Raw genomic sequence first — 11,610 nt, 5'->3', positions numbered from 1 at the left:
AAGTGACGACATCGCGTGTGCCTCGGTGCTGGATCGATACTGAAGATCTGGCTGCTTGAGAACATACACGTTTCGTATTAGACATATCGTCAATCACGTTACTACAGGTACCACCGGAAGAAGATTACAGTATGTGACGTGTAGTAACAAGATATTTTATTGTTTTCTAGTAGGCCTATAGTTATAGTTAGTGATTGATTCTAGACTAGACTGAAACAGCTGCAAAATCCTTTGTATCTCCACTTCACGTATGCTGTGGTAAATCAACAGTTCGCTTCACTGAGATCGTATTCAAGACACACCTAAAATTTCGTTTCCATATTACTCCGCAAAATTCTACACAGCACAAGTATACTCCAAATGATCTTCGGTTGTGAGAAGTTCAAGGTTAGAGACCAGGATTGATGTTGAAAAAGATGGATGAAATTGTGGAGTACTTGCTTTGAAGGTTTGTGATGCGTTCACGTATTGAGATTTGAGAAAATTGATTTGCAATCTACTTTCACGTAATAGGCCGCCGAACTCTACCCGATGCAAACCTGGATTTTGATCATTTTCGACGAGCTTGCGAGAGCTACCGCCAGCAGTTTGGTCGAATCTTGCTTGATGCGACGGGTATGTTAGTCAATGTTGGATTAAAACCATTTTAAATACGTAGTATGTTTTGCATGCAGAATTGCAGATGAATAAGAATTGGGAAATTATTGCATTGAATGCAGTGGTCCAAACCCAATAAAAAAACATGAAATAGATAGGATAGATGTGGTACCGATGAGACGGTGGGGCCGAAAATACTTGAAAAATTATCTGAGATAATCCTATGATTACAGTACGCGAATTTGTCTACAAATGCATGCTGGCAGAATCTTTCACACTAACAAACCAGCCATTATTTTTAATGGGAAGTGTAGGGCTTGTATCAGGGTATATAATGCCACATCTTTTTTAATTCAATACCATCCTCGAGTTGACTATTTTCAATTTAATTACAATACTTATACGGTGGGGGGACTATGGTACCATACCCAAATCAAGCAAAATGTTTGAATCAACTAATCACTTAACAACAGAAACACGCCTACACATATAGAGGCTGCAAATCATAGTTTCCTGTGGTGCTTTATCGCTATAACGAGGTAATTGAAAGTCAAAATGTCGATTTACGGGTAATTTGTATGTGCCAATAATTTTGTTGTTTTGGGTGTAAATCGAAACGTGATTTTACTCCAACATTTGAGTTGATATAATCAAATAATCTATTTTATTCTTGAAGGTGGTCCCAGGTCCCATGGTTGTGTCACTCGTGTGTCTTTGGACCTACCGAGTGGGGACCAATGATGCGTTCGAGCAACAAATTTTGAACGTTCATGAATATTCATGTAAATGTCCAAGATACGTAGACAGTGGCGTATCCAGGGGGGGGTTTAGGGGGTCGGAACCCCCCCCTTTTCAAAATCCTAAAAATTGATGTCAAATATAGCCTCTAATATTTGCTAATTTATTAGTTTAACATATTCGTTTTTACGTATGAGAAGGCGAATATGGCGTCTTAATGTTATCTAAGGGGACTAACACCCCTACAAAATATTGGAATTATGCGCCGAATTAGTCGAAAGGATAAAATAGGTCATTATAATTCGCTAATTCCATACGAATTCTGCGCTTGTTCAGCTATATTTCAGCTGTGGCAATTGCTGACGTTCTCAACTTTCTTCCCTCGATTTGTCTCGCGCCTTGCTAAAACGAGAGACGCATTTTAGGAAAATCTAATCTAATTGGCCGACGCGATACGTAATTGCAAAGACGAAGTTGTCGGCAATCAACATCGCTCGCGAATTCGCTGCACCTGCTCGCCTTGAAATCCTAATTAAGAATCGCACGCGGCGTGTTGATTGATCAGCGAGACGCAGACACGACGGCACCAGTACGACAATGCTATTCCCAAATCCACATTGTATTCGCGATTATTGGCGAGAAATGGCCTAGGATTGACATTCACATTTCAAAATACAAGCCTAGCAATCCACGTTCCCGATTGTTAGGTGGCTTGCTGTCGTCCAAATACAGGCCTATGTTGTCGCTGAACGGGAGAATTGAGTAGGCCTAGTAGTAAAGTTAACCTAATTATATCGGCTGACAAGTTTCTCTGTCGATCAAGTTATTATCCCAGTGTGTACTCTGTATTAGTTGACTGACTTGCGTGCTTGCAATTAAGGTCTAATTATCTTTGCGCGTACTACACGCTCAGCCGTATGGCTAGGAAAGCCATCGAAAAGCACACATTCGTGTACGACGTACACTGTTCACACCACACCTCTCTGTGGCGATCGCGATTGCCCTCGTTTATGCTACCGCCCTATTCCGCGCTTGTTCGTCCGCTGCGATACTACCGACCGTGCGCATAATATCGTCAAAACCCAACAAAATCGCGTATCTCTGACCGGAACTAGGCGCTTGAAGACGGGCGGCGTTTGCCGGCTCATGACTAAATGTGAGCCTTTACGAATTTCTTTCAATCATACCGTAAAAGAAACGCGATTTTCAGGCAATGTCCGTATCGTATTCGTACATCTCCCACTCACCGCAAATATCTGTTTAATATTAAACTATAATATTTTAAATATTCGCCATGGCGTGGAGACGAGTGATCGTAATGATGACGTCACGATATACAATTTCGTAAAGCAAAACCCCCCCCTTTTTCGCGCTCTGGATACGCGCCTGTACGTAGAGCTTGGATCAAAGTGTTGAGCCAGCAAAAGATATATTCTCGGCTGAAGATTTGAGGGCCAGAGATCATTTTGCAATTTTTGATCCATCGCAGGGTTGTAACCAAGTCACAAGGCTGCAAGTCACAAGTCAATCTCACTTTTATAGTTTTGACTCGAGTCAAGTCATGTCATTTTCAATTTACCACAGAGTCAAGTCCGAGTCCAAGTCATTGTGTTGACTGCTCACTTTCCAGTTAAGGTCATGTTAAACCACTTTTACAACTCTATTTGGTGATATCGAATGGTTCGCATTTATATTATACTAATTTTCCTCACATTTAGCCGTTTCTGGTCGCATTTTCAAGTACCAGTACTAAAAGACAAAATCCCAATAAGGTGGTTACTTCACTATTCTTCGAAATTACAATGAAATGTCGGTCTTTGCGGTCTGAGTCTCGAGTCATATGACTTGGTTCGAGTCATGAGTAATGACTTGAGTCCAAGTCGAGTCAATACACAGTTTGACTCGAGTCGAGTCATTTCCGTATTTTGAGAAAATGACTCGAGTCAAGGCGAGTCATCAAAAAATCATGACTCGAGTCGAGTCATTACAACCCTGATTCATCGGACCCACATCTTTCCTATGCAATTACGAGATTACATTTGTCAGGTATATTGATTCTAACTTGTTTCCAGGATGCGTGTGACCAGGGGCGTAGCCAGCCGAGATAAAAAGGGGGTAGAACTGAATAAAGGGGGCAGAATGAGCCTCTATGCGTCATACCTTAACGATAGCGACTTCTGTATTCCGTACGCTTTTGAAAGCAAGCGTAACTAATTGGCGGATCTAATTACTGAAAGCGAGTTAGCAATCAACAACTTGCACGGGGATCATGTAACGATGCGCACGCGCTCATCCCGTGACAGTGCAGGAGATCTTATTTGTATTCAAATAAGTAATCGACCTTGAAACAATACCAGAACAACATTTCACGACGAACAATCCATACAGCGCAGAATCTGTTATATCTTCATGAATTTTGACATGATTCAATTCGCGTGTAAGAGTAACGTCTTCTCGGCGTTTTAATTCCATTCATTTCGAACATGGCGCATATACTAATTGTACCGGCGTGTGAATAATGACTTATTCGCAAAGCGAGGGAATCGGCGCGGCTATTGAAGGCTGCATGCGTCCCGGTGACACACCGATCAGGAAAGGCATAATCTAGTATGACGTATACATGGTCATTGAGGTCAAGACAATGCACAACAATGGCGTCAAATATAAAATGCGAATCGAATGTATTGTGTCTTCACGCTGTTTTGGGGAACAGGCTTGAATTCGGCAAAGCACGAATCAGATGCGATTGCTTTAAAACATGATTTTATTCAGTTATAAGTTGTTATTTTCATGTTATTATTGTTCGTTATCGTTTACAATGAACTGTTGATGAGAAAACAACGCGTGAACGAAGAGACAAATGTTATTATTGCGCGACGACTGCATTCAGAATAAAGGGATTAAGCTGATCGCTAACCCTCGCCAAGAGAAAAATCTAACAATGCCCCTTTCACGCTTGCATAGACGTGCTTCCATAGACGAGAGATCGACGAGAAAAAGGCATGTAATCAGAGTCGGGGATCGGCGTCTTGCGCAGCAAATTGAAATTAGGCGATAACGTGAAGAAATGTTGTTATAGCAATAGTGTTGACTTGGGATTTTCGGGATAGAATCGAGCCTGGAAGGGGGTACAACGTTCTTCAATTCTACCCCCCTGTCTACGCCCCTGCGTGTGACGGCTGTGGTCGATGGACGCATGAGCACTGTTGCCCGGGACAGCTGATACCTGATCCTGATTTTTATTGCATGCTATGTACCCAGATGTAAATTCTGATGTTTATATATTTATTGGGGACATTTTACTTTGGTTTCGTTGCGTATTTACTTGTTTCATAATGATTTTTACTGTGGTTTCATTGCTTATATCTCGGTCACTTTTACTGTGGTTCCACTGGGGATTTCTCAATGATGTTTGCTGTGGTTCCACTGCTTATTTCTTTGTGACTTTTTCTGTGGTTTCGTTGCTTGTTTCTTAATGACTTTTACTGTGGTTTTGTTGCTTGTTTCTTGATAATTTTTGCTGTGGTATTCGTTGTATATTTCTTTTTGTGTTCTCATTACATACTGTATCTACAGACTTGGGTCTGAAATTCATTGCGAGTGTACAAATAAAGGGTTGGGTTCAAGTCACTACCTTCGAGTCACGAGTCATTGCACATTTTGACTCACTCGAGTCAAGTCAAGTCATACGAAAAAGGCGACTTAAGTCAAGTCATGACTCGAGTCATCCCAACACTGATATGGGGTGGTAACAGCCTGGACAGGGTTGTAACCAAGTCAATTTGACTCGAGTCATTTTCAATTCCCCACCGAGTCAATTCCGAGAGCACTGGGCTGAGTCCAAGTCATGGTGTTTAATGTTCCCCCATCCAGTTCAGCTTTAGGTCACTTCTGTGGAACTGTCAAGGGTGATATCGAAGGCCTCAGATAATTCATATGTTCATTTTTTCCCACTCTTAACATGTTTATTTTAACAGATAAAAGGCAGGTTTAGGCCCTATTTTTCATTGATCAGTCCTGATATACTATTCTTGAATAAGCCATGGAATAAGTAAATCCATTTTTAGGAAAATAACTGAGGTCAGCAGAAAAATTGTGAGTCTAGTTAGTAGTATAACGACAGGAGGTGATCAAGTAGGTCTTTGTTTAATCTGAGCATACAATCATTTGGGATTCTGCCAAATCTTATTATGAAAAAAATGTAGCAATATGCAATCTTCGGTATCATCTAGTTGTGAGAACTCAATAGTCGCGCCATGAAAGGATTTAGCCTCTGCTCAGTTTACCGAGACACCAAACGCCGTATAGCTACTCAGCGTCTCAACATACCAGCTCGGCGTCTGAACATAACAGACGCCAAACGCCGTATAGCTACTACTCGGCGTCTCAACATAACTGACGCCAAACGCCGTACAGATACTCGCCGTCTCACCATATCAGACGCCAAACGCCGTATAGCTACTTGGCGTCTCGGAAAACCAGACGCCATACGCCGTATAGACATTCGGCCGGCGCTCTGCGTTTGGCGTCTGGCGTTTGGCCTCTGAGCGGGTTTAAACCCTACTCCAAAGAATGGGCCACAGCAGCATTTGAGGTTGGCCACAAAGCTATTTAGAAAATTTCAGAATTAAAGTAGGTTAAGTTATATTTGTTATGTTGATCGCTACAAAATATATTATCTAATTATATGTGGGCTACATAAAACTTTTCATCCGACTTGAATTAGATGTAGTGGCACATATGGAGTCAGCATGTACATGCCGAAAATGTTAAGGAGAAACGGCGGCTTTTTCCACTAGCTTTGACAACCAACGTCTAACAACAACTAAAATAATTTTGAGTATATAATAACTGGGAGGTAATGCTGAAGTAAAGAAGTATTCGGCCAGGTTCATATGTAGTATGCCGTTGAAAGGGGTATGCAATGAACTCGCAATGAAGTGTAATTGATGTATAGATTTACTGTACTTCGGCAGGTTGTATTATTGTAAGATAGAAATAGCCATAATTGCAAATTGTGGTGGAGGTATACTGCACCACCGCAACGAATCGTAATGGATTGAGGATCGGAGCGCATTATTCTTTGGAGTCGGTTTAAAATGTCCTGTCCTCCCACATAATGTAAGAGTCACATGAATTGATTGTATTATTGGGTTGAATATTCTGACATCGCAACTTCAGTTGTTTTGGTGCAAGACATACATTGTACAGAATGCATATTAAAAAAAGTTTTCTTCACTTCTCTGTAGGACCCATTCACCAATGAAATATTTGAAGCTGGCCAAGAATGATTATATTATTCCCCGCAATAGTGGAACTAAAATCCCAGACACACATTGGATGCGGGGATTTGATCATTGTGTTTTGCGACGGGAATAGTGCAGCGGACAATCATAATATACTCGGGAGTTTTAGCCTATGATCTACCAGGCTGTAACTGCTGCACCCATACCCCCAATTAGGGGAGCTCGATGGGGCCCAAGATTATTCCGTTGGTCGTTTGTTGGAGCATATTTATTCAACTTGGAAACTTACGTCGCGCTTCGCGCGATTTAGTGTCGCGGGATGTGAAGATTTAAGTATAAGCAGTAAATTAAGTGAAAAGTTCGCATATTTTAGAGAAATATGCATATCGCCGCTGTTGATCACCACGCATTGAACAGGCTAATGACTCCAAGATAAGAAGTGGGCCACAGCACATTTATAAATCAGAAAATAAGCCACGGGCAAGAAAGGGCTGAGAACCCCTGACCTAACCTGAAAAACATACCGTACAAAATTCTTCGATTCAACTGAAGTCCACAGCAAGCGGACTTGGTGATTTATTTTTCGTCACCGGCTACTCGGCCGGTCAAAAACAGGTCAAATTTGACTGTACTTTTTACCAAAGTTTAGTGCGCATACGCAATAGTTCGGACATATCTGAATTTGCCTAAAAATGCAAAAAAAATATTTTTCAAATTTTTCTTCCAACCTTATGAAATTGTTGCGCTGTCTTCAAAAACGATGGAAAACAAATTTGACTCAATTCCAAGCTGCAGAACCGGAGTTATTCAAGTTTTTTGATGATAATTCTGGGATGATCCACCAATCAAGGATAATCCCAGAATTATCAAAGAAAAACTAAAATAACTCCACTTCTACGGCTTCGAATTGAGTCAAACTTGTTTTGCATCGTTTTTGAAGACAGCGCAACAATTTCATGGGGTTGGCAGAAAAATTTGAAAAAAAAATTTTATTGCATTTTTAAGCAAATTCAAAATTTTCAAACTCTACGAAATCCGCGAATATTGGTTGAAATGAATTCAAATTTGGTGTGCGTTGTTTTTTAAGGCAACCTCACGATTTAATCAAGTAACCAGCAAGATTTAGGAAAAAGGGTTATTTTTGAACAGCCCTAGTGTCCACACATAGTAAATAGATATTCGATGTACATTTGTGTGATTGTAAGAAAACCCACCGTGCTTTATATCGGTTTATCAATACATTTCAGGCGCCACTACCTCGCATCAGGATAATTAATCATAATCACCTCTCTGCCTAAGTTAAAATAGCAACTTTTGTATTGATGTTTGGTTAGGCTTAGTTAAACTAAGAATGTAATAGTTCTAATTCTATAGTTAAATGCAGTTTCACTGTTGCTGCTTGGCGAGCAGTAGGCCTATATGGTACGAACGTACAGCAGACAAAGGTTTAAAATTTTGTACTCGTCAAATAAAACATTACGGTTTCCACAACGAAGCATTAAAATCAACAGCTGCTGATATAGATCATAACTGGGCCGTTGTTTTGCCGTTTCTCGTAATGGCAGCTTGCATAACATTATTACATCAAGTTGAAGGCAGAATTTTATGTTCACTTTCTGTTATTCTCATATTATTCTACTCAAAACGGGCGCCAATCGTTATTTCACAATTCTTTACTGAACATTTGGACCTGCTGCCATAGCCATCGGCTTATATACCATGTTAGCGTGGGTTGTGTAGCTAGAATCAGGATCAAAACACCAAAAGCGTCCCCCAACCAAACTTTGGTCTTGGGCCCCCATAGGGTAGTCAATTTTGAAGTTGAAGATTTAATTTCGTCAATCATATTGGTGATTGCATTATACTGCATTTTTAATCCTATCTCAGCGCCCGATGGTCAGATTTACCTGAACAGAGGGGGGCGTAATTCATAATTATAACATATGGTACCTTGCAATAATTACTTTATTATATGTTGTTAATTTGTGACCTCCGGTCTGTTATATAGCCAAAAGATATTGATTGTAGCGGCCCAAACAGCAGACTAAAAGAAAAACTAGCGTGAGACCACTGAGACGCACACACAAATTGTCATTTCTAATGCTCTGTGGGTGCCCTGGTGGCATTTGCATCGTGGGCTCAGATTGGAAGGAATGGACTTGTTAGTCACGCCCACCCAGCGCGGCTATTAACAATGGACACATACCCTAAGTTTTGGCCAATGTCATTCTTTAATTGCACACTTCGTGGAGTCTCATGTTGGCCGAAACTGCATGTCTTTCGATATGTCGAGGAGCGGTATTGACTGGCACCTAAATGCCTATTACTAATAATTATGCATGCTTTATTTCTTGAGGGGGATACGTAACGTATGCATTTCGAAATCAAGCTATCTAGAGACATTTAAATCGCAAAGCTCAAAGAGAAATTCCAATACCTCTCGAAAATACTCTATAATTTATGTTCGTTTACAAAATACTTTTGAGTCCCCTCCAACCACGCTCCCCGCCCTATTGGAGAATTAGGGGTGCGGCATTTATGGACCTGGCAAGAATGCAAATCATTGGGTGCGATAAACCGTCCTCTATAAAATGGGCAATGGGTACATTATGACGTAACAAGGAAATGCCCCATCTTTTTTAAAGACAGTTTTTATACCATTGGGCCTTTCCAGCACAATCCATGTAGTGTCTTCAAATATAACTACTACGATACAAAATAAATGTAATCGTGAGTAATCGTGATTACTTTTCCAATGTAATCGTAATCGACTACTTTCCGATTTTGCTGTAATCGTAACCGTAATCGCGTGATTCAGAAGTAATCGTAATCGCAATCGATTACATTCATGAAGTAATCACCCCATGTCTGGTGGTCAGTAACCTAGTTATTCAAAGCATTTGAGTAGGTTTTGCCTTCTCGCGCTGATTGCTTGAGTGGTTATGTTGATATACTACCAGACATGGGGTGATTACTTCATGAATGTAATCGATTGCGATTACGATTACTTCTGAATGACGCGATTACGATTACAGCAAAATCAGGAAGTAGTCGATTACTATTACGATTACATTGGAAAAGTAATCACGATTACATTTATTTTGCATCTTAGAAGTTATGTCGGAAGACAATATATGGATTGCGCTAAAAAGGCGTTATGAGATAACAAACTTGCTTTAAAAAAGATGCGTCATTTGCCTGTTACGTCATAATGTACCGATTGCCCATTTTTATAGAGGTCGATTTGTCGCACCAAACGATTTGCATTCTTGCCAGGCACAAAACCGCTGCCCCCAAAATTTCCCAATAGGGTGGGGATCAAGATCGAAGGGGACTCGAAAGTATTTCGTCAACCAACATAAATTATAAAGTCTTTTCGACATATTTAATCAACTTGAAAATTCTCTCTGGATAGCTTGATTTTGAAATGCATACGTCTCCCCCTACAAAAAATCATACATAATTTATAGTAGGGTTGCATTTAAAACAAATGGTTGTTTAAAACACTTTGTTTAAAAGATGTTTTAAAGGGTGTTTCAAAAACAAAGGCTTTAAAAAAAACTAAATTGTGTGTTTTAAGTTGTAACATAATGCCATAATTGTGTAAACACTTTCCAAAATACATGTTGTATGAGCCTACGAACAATTACCACCCGATTTAGCCGACGTACATCAATACGGGATGGTTGAAACCCTCAAAATAGTCTTTTCAACAGTTATAGTCAAGATATTTCTTCAAAGGAGCTATATTTACCCTACATTTTCAATTGCCACTCTCAATCCACTAGGACGTCACAATTCTATATTCGTGACGTCGTGGTTTAAAAAAAAAACATTTTTTAAACAAGGGCCTTGTTTTAAATATGTCTGTTTTAAATTGATTTTTGTTTTAAATGCAACCCTAATTTATATTAATAGGCATTAAGGTACCAGTGAATACCGTGCCACGACACACCAAAATACACACGCAGTTTCGACCAACATGCGACTTCACGAAGTGTGCTACTAAAGAAAGACCTCGGCCGAAACTTTGGGTATGTGTCCATTGTCAATAGCCACGCTGGGTGGACGTGACTAATAGTCCAGTCCTTCCAATCTGAGCCCATAATGCAAATGCCACCCGGGGCACCCAAAGAGTATTAAAAACATGACAATTTGTGTGTGCGTCTCACATAGTTTTTGCGCCACTTCAAAATCTTTTGATTATATAACAGCCCGGACGTCGCAAATTAACAACATAAACTAAAGTACTAATAACAAAATACCGGACGTTATAATTATGACTTACGTGCTCCCAGCTCTACAGGTAAATCTCACCATCGGGGCTGAGAGAGGATTAAAAATTAACAGTAATATAATGCAATTACCAATAATATTGACGAAATTCAGTCTTCAACTCGAAAATAACAATCTATGGGGCCAAAGGCTAACGTTTGGACTGGGGGACGAATTGCTGTTTAGGTCCAGATTCTAGCTACAACCCACGCTAACATAGTATAGAAGCCCATGGCCATGGCGGCAAGTTCCAATGTTGAGTAAAGAATTGTGAAATAGCGATTGACGCCCGTTTCAAGTAGAGTCATATGAGAATAAGATGAAGCCGAGGACCGATGAAGCGAACATAAAATTCTGCCTTCAACTTCATAGAGATAATGTAGGCTACTGCAAGCTGCCGTTACGAGAAACGGCAAAGACGGCTCGGTTATGATATAGATCACCAGCTGTTGATTTTTACTGCTTCGTTGTGGAAACCCTAATGTTTTATTTGGCGAGTACAAAATTTCAAATCTTTGTCCGGTGTACGTACGTACTACATAGGCCTCCTGCTCGCCAAGTAGCAACGGTCAAACTGCGTTTAACGAAGCATAGCCAAACATCAATACATAAGTTACTATTTTAAACTAGGCAGAATGGAGATTAATTATCCTGCTGCGCAGGGCCGTAACAGCACTTCGCCAGGCCCCCCAAAAAAAACTTTGGTTGTGGGCCCCCCATAGGGTTATAGACCGAACCGAGTGAAGTGAAGTGT

At 40.4% G+C, this 11,610-nt stretch overlaps 1 protein-coding gene across 2 annotated transcripts in view; it reads left to right on the top strand.

Moving 5' to 3' along the window:
• Positions 1-11,610, top strand: part of LOC145459365 (pre-mRNA-splicing factor 38A-like) — a 78,611-nt gene that overhangs the window by 19,569 nt on the left and 47,432 nt on the right. The window contains exon 1 of one of the 2 annotated variants that reach the window (XM_080338019.1): positions 6,317-6,322. The exons of the other annotated variant lie outside the window; for it this stretch is intronic. The gene's annotated coding sequence lies outside the window, so the exon portion shown is untranslated. Of the gene's footprint in view, positions 1-6,316; positions 6,323-11,610 lie in introns of those variants that run through there. 2 annotated transcript variants of the gene reach the window in all.

Source organism: Botryllus schlosseri, chromosome 16 (genome assembly GCF_051294905.1).
Source record: "Botryllus schlosseri isolate E-star chromosome 16, Bs_hap1, whole genome shotgun sequence".
Lineage (NCBI taxonomy): Eukaryota > Metazoa > Chordata > Ascidiacea > Stolidobranchia > Styelidae > Botryllus > Botryllus schlosseri.
The sequence above is the reverse complement of the archived record's forward strand: the minus strand, read 5'-3'. Positions and strand labels throughout refer to the sequence as shown.